Source organism: Hemitrygon akajei, chromosome 21, assembly GCF_048418815.1.
Source record: "Hemitrygon akajei chromosome 21, sHemAka1.3, whole genome shotgun sequence".
Taxonomy (NCBI): domain Eukaryota; kingdom Metazoa; phylum Chordata; class Chondrichthyes; order Myliobatiformes; family Dasyatidae; genus Hemitrygon; species Hemitrygon akajei.
The window spans coordinates 6,738,277-6,758,495 of record NC_133144.1 but is presented as its reverse complement, the minus strand read 5'-3'; the positions used below and the strand labels follow the sequence as shown (position 1 = coordinate 6,758,495).

Below are 20,219 nucleotides of genomic sequence, written 5' to 3'. Positions count from 1 at the left end.
AGATGCAGCGCCAACGAGATGCCGGATGTCGGGAGATGCAGCGCCAACGAGATGCCGGATGTCGGGAGATGCAGTGCCAACGCGACGCCGGATGTCGGGAGATGCAGCGTCAACGAGATGCCGGATGTCGGGAGATGCAGCGCCAACGAGATGCCGGATGTCGGGAGATGCAGAGTCAACGAGACACCGGATGTCGGGAGATGCAGCGCCAACGAGACGCCGGGTGTTGGGAGATGCAGCGCCAACGAGATGCCGGATGTCGGGAGATGCAGAGTCAACGAGACGCCGGATGTCGGGAGATGCAGTGCCAACGAGATGCCGGATGTCGGGAGATGCAGCGCCAACGAGATGCCGGATGTCGGGAGATGCAGAGTCAACGAGACACCGGATGTCGGGAGATGCGGCACCAACGAGATGCCGGATGTCGGGAGATGCAGTGCCAACGAGACACCGGATGTCGGGAGATGCGGCGCCAAAGAGACGCCGGATGTCGGGAGATGCAGCGCCAACGAGATGCCGGATGTCAGGAGATGCAGCGCCAACGAGATGCCGGGTGTCGGGAGATGCAGTGCCAACGAGATGCCGGATGTCGGGAGATGCAGTGCCAACGCGATGCCGGGTGTCGGGAGATGCAGTGCCAACGAGATGCCGGATGTCGGGAGATGCAGCGCCAACAAGATGCCGGGTGTCGGGAGATGCGGCGCCAAAGAGACGCCGGATGTCGGGAGATGCAGTGCCAACGAGATGCCGGATGTCGGGAGATGCAGTGCCAACGAGATGCCGGATGTCGGGAGATGCAGCGCCAACGAGATGCCGGGTGTCGGGAGATGCAGCGCCAACGAGATGCCGGGTGTCGGGAGATGCAGTGCCAACGAGATGCCGGATGTCGGGAGATGCAGTGCCAACGAGACGCTGGATGTCAGGAGATGCAGCGCCAACGAGATGCCGGATGTCGGGAGATGCAGAGTCAACGAGACGCCGGGTGTCGGGAGATGCGGCGCCAAAGAGACGCCGGATGTCGGGAGATGCAGCGCCAACGAGACGCTGGATGTCAGGAGATGCAGCGCCAACGAGACACCGGATGTCGGGAGATGCAGTGCCAACGAGACGGCGGGTGTCGGGAGATGCGGCGCCAAAGAGACGCCGGATGTCGGGAGATGCAGTGCCAACGAGATGCCGGATGTCGGGAGATGCAGTGCCAACGAGATGCCGGATGTCGGGAGATGCAGTGCCAACGAGATGCCGGATGTCAGGAGATGCAGCGCCAACGAGACGCCGGGTGTCGGGAGATGCAGTGCCAACGAGACGCCGGATGTCGGGAGATGCAGCGCCAACGAGACGCCGGATGTCGGGAGATGCAGCGCCAACGAGATGCCGGATGTCGGGAGATGCAGCACCAACGAGATGCCGGATGTCGGGAGATGCAGTGCCAATGAGACACCGGATGTCGGGAGATGCAGCGCCAACGAGATGCCGGATGTCGGGAGATGCAGCGCCAACGAGACGCTGGATGTCAGGAGATGCAGCACCAACGAGATGCCGGATGTCGGGAGATGCAGCGCCAACGAGATGCCGGATGTCGGGAGATGCAGCGCCAACGAGACACCGGGTGTTGGGAGATGCAGCGCCAATGAGATGCCGGATGTCGGGAGATGCAGTGCCAATGAGACACCGGATGTCGGGAGATGCAGCGCCAACGAGATGCCGGATGTCGGGAGATGCAGCGCCAATGAGACACCGGATGTCGGGAGATGCAGCGCCAACGAGATGCCGGATGTCAGGAGATGCAGCGCCAACGAGACGCCGGATGTTGGGAGATGCAGTGCCAACGAGACACCGGATGTTGGGAGATGCAGCGCCAACGAGACGCCGGATGTTGGGAGATGCAGCGCCAACGAGACGCCGGATGTTGGGAGATGCAGTGCCAACGAGATGCCGGATGTCGGGAGATGCAGCGCCAACGAGACGCCAGGTGTTGGGAGATGCGGCGCCAACGAGACGCCGGATGTCGGGAGATGCAGTGCCAATGAGACACCGGATGTTGGGAGATGCAGTGCCAATGAGACACCGGATGTTGGGAGATGCAGTGCCAACGAGACACCGGATGTCGGGAGATGCAGTGCCAATGAGACACCGGATGTTGGGAGATGCAGTGCCAACGAGATGCCGGATGTCGGGAGATGCAGCGCCAACGAGACGCCAGGTGTTGGGAGATGCGGCGCCAACGAGACGCCGGGTGTCGGGAGATGCAGCGCCAACGAGACGCCGGGTGTTGGGAGATGCGGCGCCAACGAGACGCCGGGTGTCGGGAGATGCAGCGCCAACGAGATGCCGGGTGTCGGGAGATGCAGCGCCAACGAGATGCTGGATGTCAGGAGATGCAGTGCCAATGAGACACCGGATGTCGGGAGATGCAGCACCAACGAGATGCCGGATGTCGGGAGATGCAGTGCCAACGAGACACCGGGTGTTGGGAGATGCGGCGCCAATGAGACACCGGATGTCGGGAGATGCAGTGCCAACGAGATGCCGGATGTCGGGAGATGCAGTGCCAACGAGACACCGGATGTCGGGAGATGCAGTGCCAACGAGATGCCGGATGTCGGGAGATGCAGCGCCAATGAGACACTGGATGTCGGGAGATGCAGAGTCAATGAAATGATAAAATGCAGGAATCAGGCAGATAGCCAGACAATTAATCCCAGGGCAGAAATGGCTAATACCAGTGGGCCTCATTAAGGGAAGGATGTGGAAGCTTTAGGGAGGCTGCAGAGGAGATTTACCAGGATGCCTCCTGGATTAGAGAGTGTGTCATATGAGGATACGCTGAATGAGCTAGGGGCTTCTCTCTTTTGAGCAAAAGAGGATGAGAGGTGATTTGACAGAGTTGTACAGGATGAGAAGAGTGAACCATCGAATGAATAGTCAGAAACTTTTTCCAAGGATGAAATGGTTAATATGCAGCAACATAATTTGACGGTGATTAGAGGAAAGTATAGAGAGGAAATTTAAGGTAGTTTTTTTTACGCAGAGTGGTGGGTGCTGAAAAGCACTGCCAGTAGTGTGTGGTGGAATGCACTTCTAGCAGTGGTGGTCAAGGCAGATACATTAGGGATATTTAAGTGTCTCTTAGATAGGCACATGGATAGTTGTGTGTGAGGGAATGGTTAGGGTGATCTTAGCATAGGCTAAAAGTTTGTCACAGCACTGTGAGCCAAAAGGCTTGTACTCGCTGTTCTGTTCTATGTCCAATGTCCTGTCCTATGTCTTATGTTCTGTTCTACGTCCTATGTTCTGTTCTATGTCCTATGTTCTGTTCTATGTTCTATGTTCTGTTCTGTTCTATGTCCTATGTTCTGTTCTACGTCCTATGTTCTGTTCTATGTCCTATGTTCTGTTCTATGTCCTATGTTCTGTTCTACGTCCTATGTTCTGTTCTATGTCCAATGTCCTGTCCTATGTCTTATGTTCTGTTCTATGTCCTATGTTCTGTTCTATGTCTTATGTTCTGTTCTATGTCCTATGTTCTGTTCTATGTCTTATGTTCTGTTCTACGTCCTATGTTCTGTTCTATGTCCTATGTTCTGTTCTATGTCCTATGTTCTGTTCTACGTCCTATGTTCTGTTCTATGTCCAATGTCCTGTCCTATGTCTTATGTTCTGTTCTACGTCCTATGTTCTGTTCTATGTCCTATGTTCTGTTCTACGTTCTATGTTCTGTTCTACATTCTATGTTCTGTTCTATGTTCTGTTCTATGTCTTATGTTCTGTTCTACGTTCTATGTTCTGTTCTATGTCCTATGTTCTGTTCTATGTCCTATGTTCTGTTCTACATTCTATGTTCTGTTCTATGTTCTGTTCTATGTCTTATGTTCTGTTCTACATTCTATGTTCTGTTCTATGTCTTATGTTCTGTTCTACATCCTATGTTCTGTTCTATGTTCTGTTCTATGTTCTATGTTCTGTTCTACATTCTATGTTCTGTTCTATGTTCTGTTCTACATTCTATGTTCTGTTCTATGTTCTGTTCTATGTCTTATGTTCTGTTCTACATCCTATGTTCTGTTCTATGTTCTGTTCTATGTTCTATGTTCTGTTCTGTTCTACGTCCTATGTTCTGTTCTATGTCTTATGTTCTGTTCTACGTTCTATGTTCTGTTCTACGTCCTATGTTCTGTTCTACGTTCTATGTTCTGTTCTACGTTCTATGTTCTGTTCTACGTCCTATGTTCTGTTCTACATTCTATGTTCTGTTCTATGTTCTATGTTCTGTTCTATGTCCTATGTTCTGTTCTACGTTCTATGTTCTATGTTCTGTTTTATGTCCTATGTTCAGTTCTACGTTCTATGTCCTATGTTCTGTTCTATGTTCTGTTCTATGTCTTATGTTCTGTTCTACATCCTATGTTCTGTTCTATGTTCTGTTCTATGTCTTATGTTCTGTTCTACGTTCTATGTTCTGTTCTACGTCCTATGTTCTGTTCTACGTTCTATGTTCTGTTCTACGTTCTATGTTCTGTTCTACGTCCTATGTTCTGTTCTACATTCTATGTTCTGTTCTATGTTCTATGTTCTGTTCTATGTCCTATGTTCTGTTCTACGTTCTATGTCCTATGTTCTGTTCTATGTTCTGTTCTACATTCTATGTTCTGTTCTACATTCTATGTTCTGTTCTACATTCTATGTTCTGTTCTACGTTCTATGTTCTGTTCTACGTCCTATGTTCTGTTCTATGTCTTATGTTCTGTTCTACGTTCTATGTTCTGTTCTACGTTCTATGTTCTGTTCTATGTCCTATGTTCTGTTCTACATTCTATGTTCTGTTCTACGTTCTATGTTCTGTTCTATGTCCTATGTTCTGTTCTACGTTCTATGTCCTATGTTCTGTTCTATGTTCTGTTCTACATTCTATGTTCTGTTCTACATTCTATGTTCTGTTCTACGTTCTATGTTCTGTTCTACGTCCTATGTTCTGTTCTACGTTCTATGTTCTGTTCTACGTTCTATGTTCTGTTCTACGTTCTATGTTCTGTTCTACGTTCTATGTTCTGTTCTACGTCCTATGTTCTGTTCTACATTCTATGTTCTGTTCTACGTTCTATGTTCTGTTCTATGTCCTATGTTCTGTTCTATGTCCTATGTTCTGTTCTACATTCTATGTTCTGTTCTATGTTCTATGTTCTGTTCTACGTTCTATGTTCTGTTTTATGTCCTATGTTCTGTTCTACATTCTATGTTCTGTTCTACGTCCTATGTTCTGATCTACATTCTATGTTCTGATCTACGTTCTATGTTCTGTTCTATGTCCTATGTTCTGTTCTATGTTCCATGTTCTGTTCTATGTCCTATGTCCTGTTCTACATTCTATGTTCTGTTCTATGTTCTGTTCTATGTCTTATGTTCTGTTCTACATTCTATGTTCTGTTCTATGTTCTGTTCTATGTCTTATGTTCTGTTCTACGTTCTATGTTCTGTTCTACGTCCTATGTTCTGTTCTACGTTCTATGTTCTGTTCTACGTTCTATGTTCTGTTCTACGTCCTATGTTCTTTTCTACATTCTATGTTCTGTTCTATGTTCTACGTTCTGTTCTATGTCCTATGTTCTGTTCTACGTTCTATGTTCTATGTTCTGTTTTATGTCCTATGTTCTGTTCTACGTTCTATGTCCTATGTTCTGTTCTATGTTCTGTTCTACATTCTATGTTCTGTTCTACATTCTATGTTCTGTTCTACGTTCTATGTTCTGTTCTACGTCCTATGTTCTGTTCTATGTCTTATGTTCTGTTCTACGTTCTATGTTCTGTTCTACGTCCTATGTTCTGTTCTACGTTCTATGTTCTGTTCTACGTTCTATGTTCTGTTCTACGTCCTATGTTCTGTTCTACATTCTATGTTCTGTTCTACGTTCTATGTTCTGTTCTATGTCCAATGTCCTGTCCTATGTCTTATGTTCTGTTCTACATCCTATGTTCTGTTCTACGTCCTATGTTCTGTTCTATGTCCAATGTTCTGTTCTACGTCCTATGTTCTGTTCTATGTCCTATGTTCTGTTCTATGTCCTATGTTCTGTTCTACATTCTATGTTCTGTTCTATGTTCTGTTCTATGTCTTATGTTCTGTTCTACATTCTATGTTCTGTTCTATGTCTTATGTTCTGTTCTACATCCTATGTTCTGTTCTATGTTCTGTTCTATGTTCTATGTTCTGTTCTACATTCTATGTTCTGTTCTATGTTCTGTTCTACATTCTATGTTCTGTTCTATGTTCTGTTCTATGTCTTATGTTCTGTTCTACATCCTATGTTCTGTTCTATGTTCTGTTCTATGTCCTATGTTCTGTTCTGTTCTACGTCCTATGTTCTGTTCTATGTCTTATGTTCTGTTCTACGTTCTATGTTCTGTTCTACGTCCTATGTTCTGTTCTACGTTCTATGTTCTGTTCTACGTTCTATGTTCTGTTCTACGTCCTATGTTCTGTTCTACATTCTATGTTCTGTTCTATGTTCTATGTTCTGTTTTATGTCCTATGTTCTGTTCTACGTTCTATGTCCTATGTTCTGTTCTATGTTCTGTTCTATGTCTTATGTTCTGTTCTACATCTTATGTTCTGTTCTATGTTCTGTTCTATGTTCTGTGTTCTGTTCTACATTCTATGTTCTGTTCTACATTCTATGTTCTGTTCTATGTTCTGTTCTATGTCTTATGTTCTGTTCTACATTCTATGTTCTGTTCTATGTTCTGTTCTATGTCTTATGTTCTGTTCTACGTTCTATGTTCTGTTCTACGTCCTATGTTCTGTTCTACGTTCTATGTTCTGTTCTACGTTCTATGTTCTGTTCTACGTCCTATGTTCTGTTCTACATTCTATGTTCTGTTCTATGTTCTATGTTCTGTTCTATGTCCTATGTTCTGTTCTACGTTCTATGTTCTATATTCTGTTTTATGTCCTATGTTCTGTTCTACGTTCTATGTCCTATGTTCTGTTCTATGTTCTGTTCTACATTCTATGTTCTGTTCTACATTCTATGTTCTGTTCTACGTTCTATGTTCTGTTCTACGTCCTATGTTCTGTTCTATGTCTTATGTTCTGTTCTACGTTCTATGTTCTGTTCTACGTCCTATGTTCTGTTCTACGTTCTATGTTCTGTTCTACGTTCTATGTTCTGTTCTACGTCCTATGTTCTGTTCTACATTCTATGTTCTGTTCTACGTTCTATGTTCTGTTCTATGTCCTATGTTCTGTTCTACGTTCTATGTCCTATGTTCTGTTCTATGTTCTGTTCTACATTCTATGTTCTGATCTACATTCTATGTTCTGATCTACGTTCTATGTTCTGATCTACGTTCCATGTTCTGTTCTATGTCCTATGTTCTGTTCTATGTTCCATGTTCTGTTCTATGTCCTATGTTCTGTTCTATGTTCCATGTTCTGTTCTACGTTCTATGTTCTATGTAAGCTCCCACAAACATCTACTACCAACAAGACTGTAAGATAATTAATATTGCTCCGGCATATTCAAATAGGCGCCACAGTAGCGTAGCGTTATCATGATGCTATTGCAGGTCGAGGCATCGGAAGGCGGAGTTCAGTCCCAGCGTTATCCATACATTGTTAATACATCATCCTCGTGGAATGTGTGGCTTTCCTCCAGGTGCTCCGGTTTCCTCCCACAATCCAAAGATGCAGCAGTTAAAAGGTTATTGTGTCATTGTAAATTGTCCTGTGATTAGGTTAGGGTCCAGATGGCGCAGCTTGAAGGGCCGGAAAAGTCTGTTTGACCCTTGTGTCTCTAAATAAAAAATAAAAAGTATTCAAGACCCATCTGACTGGGAACTCGACCGTCCACCTGCTACATCTGATATGGAGGTTGGAGCCCAGTGTCGGCGACTCGAAGAGTCTAGAGCTAAGGGTCGTAGGTTAGAGGCCTGGAGGCAGCCTTTGCTGAAGTTAGAAGTGAGTGTGTAAGTGTGTGTGTGTGTGAGCGTCTGTATCTGTTTTAGTGTGTGTGTGAGAAAGAGTGAGAGTATGTGTTTCTGTGTGTGCGTGTTTGTGTGTGTGTGTGTTTTTCTGTGTGTGCATGTGTGAGTGTGTCTGTGTTGTGAGTGTGTTTCTGTGTGTGTGTGTGAGTGTGTGTTTCTGTGTGTGTCTGTTTGTGAGTGTGTGTTTCTGTGTGTGTGTGTGTGAGTGTGTGTTTCTGTGTGTGTGTGTGTGTCTGTTTGCGAGTGTGTGTGTCTATGTGTGTGCGTGTGTTTCTGTATCTGTTTCTGTGTGTGTGTGTGTGTGTGTGTGTGTCTGTGTGTGAGTGTGTGTTTCTGTGTGTGTGTGTGTGTGTGTGTGTATGTGGTGTGTATACGGTGGCATAAAGGGACCTGCTTTGCTGTTGTTTTGTTGGCGTTTGTGTTGTTCTGATGAACACTGTGGACATACTGTGTGGTGACACTTGTGGGTTGTCCCCATCACATCCTCAAGATGTGGTTTGTTAACGCAAATGACGCATTTCACTGTACGTTTTGTAGTAGATGTGATAAATAAGTAAATCAGATTCTGAATGTGACATCTGAAAGAAGACAGAAACCAGACTGCAGAAGGAACTCACGGCTCAGGCAGTACCTGGAGAGAGAAAGGGACAGATTGAGACGCTTCAGCATGAGTCCATGTGATAGTCTTGACCTGAAAAGTCAAATGTCCATCTCCCTCCACAGACGTTGCTCAACCCACTCAATTCCAACAGCAGTTTGATTTTTTTTGCTCCAGATGTTGGTATCTGCACTCTCCGGTGTCTTGCTGAAAGGTGCCAGCTGTGAGATCTTGTTGTGTACAAACTGGCCAGCGTGCCTCCTACAGTGACTTCTACTTCAAATGTTACCTGAGATGGCCTGAGATGTGCCGGGCTGCATCAGAGGCATCACCTGGGGTCGGGGCATTGTTTTCCACACTGTCTGACTGCAGTACACTGGCTCGCAGGTTGGAGTTCCCACAGCCAGGCCTTGGTCCAATGGCAGGAGGTCCATGGACATCTGGAGACTGTTGCAATAATGACCGAGATTTGGTGCCACTGGAGTCAGAATCAGGTTTATTATCACCGCCATGTGTCATGAAATTTGTTAACTTAGTAGCAGCAGTTCTACGCAATACATGATAATACAGAAAGTTAAAAATAAATCAATAAATTACAGAAAGTATATTAAATAGTTAAATTAAAAATAGTGCAAAAATAGAAATCATAGATAAAGAAGTGTGAGGTGGTGTCCAAGGGTTCAATGTCCATTTAGGAATCGGATGGCAGAGGGGAAGAAGTTGTTCCTGAATCGCTGAGTGTGTGCCTTCAGGCTTCTGTACCTCCTACCCGATGGTACCAGGGAGAGAAGGGCATGCCAGTGGAGGTCCTTCATAATGAACGCTGCCTTTATGAGGTGCCACTCCTAGAAGATGTCCTGGATACTGCTGAGGCTAGTATCCAAGATGGAGCTGACTAATTTCATGATTTTCTGCAGCTTCTTTCAATCCTGTGCCGTAGCCCCCCCTCCCCCATACCAGTGATGCAGCCGGTCAGAATGGATGGTGACTGACCAACTCTAAGCTGCCCTATCCCGGATGCCATTGATACCAGACCAACCCCTGTCCACCCTGAGAGCCTGGTCCTCTGGCCACTGGACTCCCAGTATCCGGTCAAACCAATCAGTGAATGACTCTTCTCCCCATCTCACAGTTCAATTCTGGGTTGGACATGTATCGGGCCTGCTCCAGCTGACACTGCCCAGCCTGCACACACAGGCACCACCCAGCTAACAGGGTTCACCTACTGCTCATTCCAGACACATTGCCTGCAGCCTATTTAACCCACATTCTCATCCGCAGTCCATTGAACCAGCCAGCCTCATTTCCGAGCCTTCACTCTCCCTGCCTAAAGTCTACCTTGTTCCCTGTTGTGGTTAGTTTCTCTTCTCTCTTGTATTGTGTCACCCGTGGCTTGTTATTTTGTGGTCTAGTACTAAAGTTATCACTCACTGCTGAGTTGGCTCTGCTGCTCTGATTTTGGGTCAAGCCTCCTCTACATTTCCTGACAGACAAGTGTTGAGAGACTAAAGGCGTCCCATATCCCAGTCCCCTCCCTGTTTCCTGCATTGATGTAGACCAGGGGTCCCAACCTGGAGTCAACCCGCGGCCCCTTCCGTTAATGGTAGGAGTCAGGGGCATAAAACAGGGGCAGCCTTTTGGAGCCTATAGGACACGGAGCAGAATTAGGCCATTGGGCCCATCGAGTCTGCTCCACTATTCCATCATGGCTGATTTATTATCCCTCTCAACCCCATTCTCTTACCTTCTCCCCGTAACCTTTCACGCGCTTACTGACCAAGAGCGGATCCTCACGCCCAGCTCCAGCGTGATACCGGAGAGACAGTAACGGTCTGCTGCGGGGTTTGGGGTGGACGTGGACTGGTCAGGAAATGGGCAAGCACCCGGGAGCCAGTTGATCCCCCAGAGAAGGCGAGTGGGGTAAGGGGCGGGCCGTCGATTGGACCGGCTCCCGGCATAGAGGGAAGCGGGGTGACCGGTGTCCAGCCTCGCCTTGGCGGGCAGGCTTACGGCGGGCGGGCGGACGGGCGAGCTCACGGCAGCGCCGGAGCCGCGACACAGGCGTGTGGGCTGAGCTCAGCCAGAGAGGGTATTTGTGTGGGATCCCCCCCTGCCACGGACGGGCAGAGGGCAACAGCGTTACCGCAGGAGGGTGTGAACTGGGAAAATATATATTTAAACACCCCTCCCTTCTTTTCTCCCTTCCTCCGGAGCAGAGGAGGCAAACTGCGCGGACAGAGTTGGAGTGTGTTACTGCGGATCCCTCGCGTTACCCAGTGCGCGCAGGAGCGGCGAGAAACCGGTAGCTCGGCACCGTCTGGCAATGCCACGGGCTGCGGGGGTGAGCGTGAGCCGACCGCCGGCGGGGACGCGGGCACCTGGTGCCCGTGCAAGGAGCCTCTCCGTCTGAACGGAGCGGAGAACGCGCGGCGGCGGCGGCGGCGGCGGCGGCCGAACCAGTGAAGCCTCCCGGAGCTCAGCAGTCCCGGGGAGGTAGAGGCGCCCTTTCCCCAGCCCCGCTCCCCGGCTCCGCGGGGTTATGTTGGAGTTACAGCGTCCTGGAGAACGGCCGAGCAACCGGGGTAAGTGACGGTCATCTGGGAAGGTGAGGGTCCTTGTGGGGCTGTGTGGGTGTGTGTGTAGAGAGAGAGAGAGAGGGAGAGAGCGGGTCTGAGGGTGTGTTTATCTGTACGAGTGTGTGTGTGCGAACAGAGAGAGCGGGTCTGTGAGGGTGTGTGTGAATGTGAGCGTGCGTGGGTGAAGATCTGTGTGTGTGTGAGAGGATGTGTGTGAATAGTGTGTGTGTGTGTGTGAGGATGTGTGTGAATAGTGTGTGTGTGTGTGTGTTGCAGTCTGAGTGCTTAACCCAGTTATGTAGTTGGGGAACAGACCGACAGGGAGACAGACGCAAATCAGCTTGTACCTACTGGTCTAACTGTAATCTGATTCTGTGGGATTCAGGACTGCGGCGTTATTGCGAGGTGTGCCCGTTCCCCGGGCCTCCTGCTCTGGGTAACAGCAGGAGAAACAGAGGGCAGTCGGGGTGTCCGGGTAACTTTGCCCCGGGGCGGTGGAATGACCCCGGGGAGGAGGGTGAAGCACGGCCCGGAGAGGGTGCTTGCCTCCGGAGACAAATCTCCGCCGGTCCATATGCTGCACCAGTACTGAGCTTCTAAACAGACTAAGGGACCAATTTGACATTGAGTGCTGTCGGCGGGTTCGGGGCGCGGGCGTTCTCCTCGGTTCTGCCGGCTGTTGTTCTCTGGTCTGTCGGCGGGGCAGGAGCTCGTCCTGTCGTGGGAAATCTCACCGGCAACACATGCTTGAGTCAGATCTATTTCTTTATAAAAAAAACTAGCAGTTCCCACAGCCCTCCATCACTGCGGCTCCAAGAGTGCCGAGCGCCGAGGCATGTTGAAAGGTTGGGCCGGCTGCGGCGGGGTATTTATCGCGGGGGAGGTGCTGGGGTATGGTGTACACCAGGAACCGCGATACGAGGGTTAGGCGGGGAGGGGAGGCTTGATCTGGATTGGGGGTAGGCGGGGTGGGGGGGGGGGGAGATCTCTGCTGATGGCGGGATTTGATCCACGGAGCAGAATGTCAAACAAAAGGACTTAAAGGACTGGAGATACCCCTCCGGTCGGGCAACGTCCGTGGGCAGAGAAACCGGGTCGGGACGGTGACCTTCTGTCAGAATACAGTATTGACTCCAGTTCTCGATCTGAGACGTTGTCCGGTTGCCTGAGCTGCTGGCTGACCCTTGTTCAAGATCGTTCAATATTCAAAATTCAGGATTGGTTAATGCCATTTCCAGCACACTAGCGTAAACGAGAACAAAATCATTATTACCCCGGATCCAATACAGCACAAAGAAATCTCAATAATGTACAATAAAGTTCACAATAATAACAAAGTTACACCAGGTACAAATACATAAGATAGCTTATATACATAGATTGTACAATCAATAACAGGTGATACATAAGGCATTTGAAGGGAAATGAGAAAGTGGCTTTGTGGTGCAGGCACTGATCAGCCTTCCTGCTTGGGGAAAGTCACTGTGTTTTGAGTGTGGATGCTATGTACCCTCCTCTCTGACAGGAGTGGGGCAAACAGTCCACGTTACTCTGTGAAAGAAGGAGGAAGGTGCTGCTGTGCCTCTGAGAGACACAAATTGTTACCCTGACATTTGGGTCAATGTCCAGTTTCTCTGTCTCACCCCACCCCCCAGCCCCTGAGAAAGGCAGGTGGTAGCTGACCGGGCTCAGGCCTGTCCGGGTGGTTTGGTGTCTGCTTCCTGCAGGGCTGACACCACTGGGGACTCGATGGTCAGGCAGCATCTGTGCGAATGGGGGGGGGGGGGGGCGGGGAGAATGGACAGCTGAGGTTTTAGGTCCTGGGGCCTGGAATCTGTTCTGCTGCTGGTTTAGTATCCAGGCCAACCCATGGAGTGGCCGTAAGTCAAAGGAGCAGAGTTGGGCCATTTGGCCTATCACGTCTACTGTACAATCAAGGCTGATTTGTTATCTGTCTCAACCCCATTCTCCAGACTTCTCTCCGTAACCTTTGACACCCTTACTAATCAAGAAACCATCAACCTCCGATTTAAATATACCCAATAATTTGTCCTCCACAGCTGCCAATGGCAATAAGTTCCACAGATACACCACCCTCAGGCTGAAGTCATTCCTCCAAAGGGGCATGTTCTGTTCTGAGACTGAGCCCTCTGGTCCTGGACTCATCCACTGTAGGAAACGTCCTCTCCACGTCCACTCCGTCTACGCTTTTCAATATTCAATAGATTTCAGTGTAATCTTCCCTCATTCTTCTAAACTCCAGCAAGTGCAGACCCTGAGCCATCAAACACTCATCATATGTTAACCCTTTTCTTCCTGGGATCTCTCTTGTGAATCTGCTCTGGATTCTCTCTAATACCAACATATCTATTCTTTGATAAGGGGCTCTACATTGCTCACAATACTCCAAGTGTGGTCTGGCCATGCCTCAGCGTTACACTTATGTTCTAGTCCTCTCTAGCTCGCCTGTGGCTGAGGGGGTTGTGGGGTCATTTACACCTGGATTCCATTGGCTCTGGAATCAACTCCACTCCAGAATCTGGCAGCAGCACTGAAGAATTCTGTCCTGGAGGAGGCACTAAGCTGAGCTTTCTCCCTATCGGGGAGATTCAATACACCTGAGTCACCTGGTCACTACAGGCCATTCTGCCCATCCTTCTGCTTCCTATCTGCTAATTGGGTCTCAGCAAATTTCTTCTTTTGTTCCTCATCTGGTAGACACCCCAGAACCCAAAGAGAACAGTCTTTCGAGGGAAGTCACCCCTCACTGCAGAGTTGTAACTGGCACAGTCCTCTCTCTCTCTCTCTCTCTCTCCCTCTGGTCCTATGCCATGTAAAAATGAATGAGCAAAGCTTATCCCACTACCAACAGCTCTGAATAAAAAGCAAACAGCTTCGCTAGTGGTATCTTACTGTGCGTATACTGGTGTCCCCCATAACTAAGAAAGGCTGTGATGGCATTGGTGAGGTTCACAAGGATGATTCCAGGAATGAAAGGGTTAACATATGAAGAGTTATAGTAGAACCAGTGTGTTCTGAGGTTCAACACAATGTCCTTGCTTCTGTACTTATAGCCTATCTCTGTAATACCTCAGATCATGTACATTTTAATGTCGTAGTTTGTGATTTTGGGATCTTACTGTGCACAATTCTCACCCCCATATCCAACATCACCAACTACACTAAGACTGACTCCATTGACTCTAAAATGCTTTAACGTGTCCTGAAGTTGCCTTTATTTTTCCAAATCTGAGCCGTTACCCTCTCTCCAGTTATGATTCTCCAAGGCCCAGCCCCCTAAGCTCGTGAATAGTCTGCCCAGTGCTGTATTGTTCTCCGCTTAATAGAGGGAGAGGCAGTAAGAAGGAGGAGTGTCCAGGGTGCAGGGGACTGGGGCAGAGTCTTCACAACAGTGACAGCAGCATAATGTAGTGGTTAGTGTGATTCCATTACAGCTTGGGGCATCGGAGTTCAGAGTTCAGTCCTGGGGTCCACTATAAGGAGTCTGTATGTCCTCCCCATGGAATGTAGAGTTTCCTCTCGGTGCTCTGCTTTCCACCCACACTCCAAAGATGCACCAGTTAGTAGGTTAATTGGTATCGTAAATTGTCTCGTGATTCAGCTGGGGTTAAATTGGAGTTGTTGGTGGCACAACTCAGTGGACCTAAAAGGTCGATTCCAAACAGTATCTCTGATTAAAACCTAAATTAAAAGAAAGTTAAATTCAAAGTAAATTTATCATCAAAGTATATATGCTGTATGTCACCGTATACAACCGAAGATTCGTTTTCTTGCGGGCATGCTCAGTAAACCGCTAATAGAATGAATGAAAGAGCACGCCCAACAGGATGGACGGGCAACTGCAGTGAAAGGGCAACAAACTCAGCAAATGCAGAAGGGAAACAATCAATCAATAAATATTAAGAACATCAGAGGAAGAGTGATTCCATAGATTGTGGGAACAGTTTAGTGATGGGGTGAGTGAAATTATCCCCTCTGGTTCAAGAGCTTGATGTTTGAGGGGCAATTACTGTTCCTGAACCTGGAGGTGTGGGACCTGAGTTCCTGTACCTCCTTCCCGATGGCAGCAGCGAGAAGAGACACCATGTGATTCTGATGATGCACGCTGCTTTCCTGCGACAGCGCTCTGTGTACATCTACCTGCCTGAGCTCTGTCTGGGCTGGGGTGTGGTGTGGCTTAGGAACAGACCGAATCCATGAACAAGACTGGGCGTGAAGAGGCTGTTCTCACGTGGGTGGGAGTAGGTTATGTGTGCAGGTGAACAGACAGTGGAACTGTCAGCAAACAGGTACAGGTGTCAGCAGGGCCAGTTGTCCACAAGGAGTTCAGCATCAGAATCCAGTTTAATATCACTGGCATTTGTCATGAAATTTGTTGTTTTGCTGCTGCATTATGTTGCAATTAAAAATCTAGAACTTACACTAAAAAATGCATAGTTAGGTAGTGCAAAAAGGGAACAAATGAAGTAATGGGGTAGTGTCCATCGGTTCATTGTCCATTCATAAATCTGATGGCAGAGAAGAAACTACAGTATTTTGAAAATGCTGAGTGTGTGTTGTCAGGCTCCTGTACCTCCTCCTCGATGGTAGCAATGAGAAGAGGGCATGTCCTGGGGGATGGGGGTCCTTAATGATGGATGCTGCCTTCTTGAGGCATCGCTTTTTGAAGATGCCCTCGCTGTTGGGGTGGCTAGTACCCATGATGGAACTGGCAAAGTTTACGACTGTCCGTAGCTTTTCCAATCTTGTGCAGTCACCCCTCCATTCAATAGTGTTTGTAGAAAGTTCCCTCTGTAAATGTGGTCTCTGAAAGACGTGCAGTAATTTGTTATTGTCACATAGTACAGAAACAGGCCTTTCAGCCCAGTTAATACAGAACAACCAAGACTCCCATCTAACAAGAGAAAATCTGCAGATGCTAGAAATCCAAACAACTCACACAAAATGTTGGAGGAACTCGGCTGGCCAGGCAGCATCTATGAAAAGGAGTACAGTCGAGGTTTCGGGTCGAGACCCTTCATCAGGATTGGCGAAGAAAAGACGAGGAGTCCAGTTGCATTTGGCCCATCTTCCTCTAAACCTTTTGCATCCATGTAACTGTCCAAGTGCTTTTTGGAGGTCACATAGGGCATACACTCAGTGGCCACTTTATTAGGTACACCTGTGCATTAATGCTAATATCTAATCAGACAACTCAATGCATAAGAGCATGCAGACATGGTCAAGAGGTCCTGTTGTTCAGACCAAACATCAGAATGGGGAAGAAATGTGATCTAAGTGACTTTGACCATGGAATGATTGTTGGTGCCAGACGGGGTGGTTTGAGTTGATCTTTGATCCTTGAATAAAGGGTTCAAAGATACTGACATCAGAATTGGTGAGAAATGAATGGACTGAATGGTCCCACACACTCAATGGCCACTTTTTTAGGTACACCTGCTCGTTAATGCAAATATCTGATCAGCCAATCATATGACACCAATTAAATGCGTAAACATATGCAGACATGATTTATTAGGTACAGGAAGCACCTAATAATGTGGCTTCTGAGTGTAGAACACTACAGCTTATTTCAAGCCCTTCAGTCCATGATGTTCTGCCAACCTTTTAACCTACTCCAAGATCAATCTAACCCTTCCCTCCCACATAGTCTTCCATTTTTCTGTCATCTACATGCCTATCTAAGAGTTTCTTAAATGCCCCCAATGTGCCTGCCTCTACCACCACCCCTTACAGGATGTTCACGCACCCACCGGTATCTGTGAAAAGAACTTACCTCTTACTAACCCTATATTTTCCTCCATTCGCTGTAAAACTATGCCCCCCAGAAGGAGATTCCAGGAAGAGAGCATGTGATTGGGTGGATGAGTCTGATGACCAGCTGAGGTTTTATAAGGCATTGGTCAGACCACACTCAGAGTACTGTGAGCAGTTTTGGGCCCCTTATCTAAGAAAAGATGTGTTGGCGTTGGAGAGGCTTCAGAGGAGGTTCATGAGAACGATCACAGGAATAAAGGGGTTAATGTGTGAGGGGCATTTGATGGCTCTGGGCCTGTACTCAATGAAGTTCAGGAGAATGAGAGGGTGTCATTGAAGCTGATCGAATATTGTGAGACTTACACAGAGGATGTGTGCTCTAGTGGGTGAGTCTAGGACCAGAGGGAACAGCCTCAGAATCTAAGGATGTTCCTTTAGAAAAGAGATGAGGAGGAATTTCTTTAGCCAGAGAGCAGTGTGACTGTTACTAGTTCCAACTACAATCAAGGTCCGATGTTTTATTTAGGCTGATCTCCCTCTTTCTGCAGAGAATGCACAGCTCAATAACCCGATTTTTTAAGGCATGTTTGGGAAAGGCTTGGAAGTTGTTTTGCTCTGATCAGAATGCCTAGTTATACCACTCCCCACTCCCATTCCGAGATGGCCTCCTTTTCAGTCCAGGTCTAATATCTCATCTGAACTCTGGTTCCTGCCACAATACAGCACACCCAGAGAACTGGACAGGCTGGAGACTCCCAGCCAAATTTCTGGAATGGGATCTGGGCCCATTGGAGGCACTGACCCAGAATAATGAAGGAACATTTCATGATCTCATCGGAAATTACAGGAATCTCCCTTCTCCTATCCAAGAATAATTATCAGTCAACTAGAAAACAGTGGACCTGGCAACCCTTTTGAACACTGTCTCTGTAATGGAATATGCTCTTGTGCTATGTATCTCTCTACTTATATCCTTTCATATGAAGTGCATAAAAATAGAACAACAATAAATATTCCACTTTGCAGGAATTTGAAGGTATCGCCTATTAAATTCTCTGACAGTGCAGTAACTCATCATTTCCAATCCACAGGCTGTGGGTTTTAAGCTGCTCCCCTGAGTGTGAGAGACTGCCTCACTGTATGAGGAGGTGTCCCTCCGTAGCCCCACTCCAGAGTGTGAGGGGGTGCCTCCGTAGCCCCACTCCAGAGTGTGAGGGGGTGCCTCCATAGCCCCACTCCAGAGTGTGAGGGGGGTGCCTCCGTAGCCCCACTCCAGAGTGTGAGGGTGTCCCTCCGTAGCCCCACTCCAGAGTGTAAGGGGGTGCCTCCGTAACCTCACTCCAGAGTGTGAGGGGGTCCCTCCGTAGCCCCACTCCAGAGTGTGAGGGGGTGCCTCTGTAGCCCCACTCCAGAGTGTGAGGGGGTCCCTCCGTAGCCCCACTCCTGAGTGTGAGGGGGTGCCTCTGTAACTCCACTCCTGAGTGTGAGGGAAAGCCTCACCGTGGGAGGAGGTGGACATTGCCGTTCTCCTTTCCTTGTTTAACCAACATCACCAGATGTGAGAGGCATTCCCTCTGCCCTTGAAGTTGCTGATGAATTGTGCTCTTGGGAGGTGGGAGGAGGCACAGAAGCACAACACTTTACTGTGCCAGCAACCCAGGTTCAACTCCCACCACCGTCTGTAAGGAGTTTGTACCTTCTCCCCGTGACCGTGTGGGTTTCCTCCAGGAGCTCTGGTTTCCTCCCACAGTCCAAAGACAAAGCAGTGGGTTAATTAGTTATCGTAAGTTGTCCTGTGGTTTGGCGAGGGTTAAATTGGGACTTGCTGGGTGGTGCAGATTGAAGACCCGAAGGCCTGTTCCACACTGTATTGCAATAATAGACAGATACATAAATAGATGCTCCACACTGTATCACAATAAATAAACCAACTAAATAACTCCTGAGTCACAGACTGGAGCATTCGTGGAATAAAATAATCTTTGCCAAACAGTGAAATGTGTCGTGAAATGCATCATTTGCATCAAATCAAATCAGTGAGGATATTCTGGGGGCAGCAGGTGGGAGGAAACCAGAGCACCCAGAGGAAGCACAACCCGTAACGGGGAGAATGCATAAACTACTCACAGACAGGAGTAAAGCGATTGCCACACACCATGCTGCCCCACTATTGCATCATTCCAGTCTGTGCCAGTCTCCAGCCTACCGTCACGGAATGCCAGCCGTTCTTACGGACAGGGACTTGCAGGATTTAGGATCAGCATCAAGAATTCATTGAGCACATCTACACAGAACGATGCCGCAGGAAAGCAGCATCCATCAACAAGGACCTCCACCACCCAGATCACGCTCGCTTTCACTGCTGCCATCAGGAAGGTGCTACAGGAATCTCAGGAGCCACACCACCAGGTTCAGGAGCAGCTGCTACATCTCAACCATCAGGCTCCTGAGCCAGTGGGGATAACTTCACTCGCCCCATCACTGAACTCCCACAACCTATGGACTCACTTTCAAGGACTGTCCATCTCATGTTCTCAATATTTATTGCTTATTTATTATTGTTGTTGTTGTTGTTATTATTATTATTATGTTGATTTTTGTTATTTGCACTGTTCGTTTTCTTTTGCGTATTGGATGTTTGTCCATCCTGCTGGGTGCAGTCTTTCATTGATTCTACTGTGTTACTGTGAAAACTAGAAATAGAAGCTAGAGATACAGAGGCAGAAATAGGTCATGTCACTTATGCAGTGAGTTATGTTCTACGGGACATCTTCTGCAATTGAGTGGAGCTCAGATGTATTGTGGATTGTGATTGGTCATGTGGGCGATGAGACAAGGATTGGCTGTCAAAGCCCAGGAACGTTCTGATGTTCAGTCTTGGTGCCTTGGTTCACAAGATCCATCTCTCAACATCCAGGGAAAGGCGAGCTGTACTCACCCAGGCAAGTGGGGACCAATCCGACTCTTTCTTGTAGAAGTGAAGAGGCAGAGGGTGGGGTGGTTGGTGCACAAGTACTGACAGCCTGTAGGCACTTTATGAGGAAGGATAGGCAGATGATAGAGGAAGGATGCGCTCAGCCTAATGGTTTGAGATGTGTCTATTTTAATGCAAGGAGTGTCATAAGCAAGCTGATGAAGCGTGGATCAGTACATGGAACTATGATGTTGTGGCCATTACAGAGACTTGGATGTCTCAGGGGCAGGAATGTCTGCTGAATGTGCTGGGCTTTAGATGTTTCAGAAAGGACAAGGAGGGAGGTGAAAGAAGTGGGGGAGCGACATTGCTA

At 47.9% G+C, this 20,219-nt stretch overlaps 1 long non-coding RNA gene across 1 annotated transcript in view; it reads left to right on the top strand.

Moving 5' to 3' along the window:
• Positions 1 to 10,628: 10,628 nt before the first annotated feature.
• Positions 10,629 to 20,219, top strand: part of LOC140714457 (uncharacterized) — a 322,173-nt gene continuing 312,582 nt past the window's right edge. Inside the window, exon 1 of the long non-coding RNA XR_012095875.1 lies at positions 10,629 to 11,160. This is a non-coding gene — a long non-coding RNA (uncharacterized lncRNA). The remainder of the gene's footprint in view (positions 11,161 to 20,219) is intronic.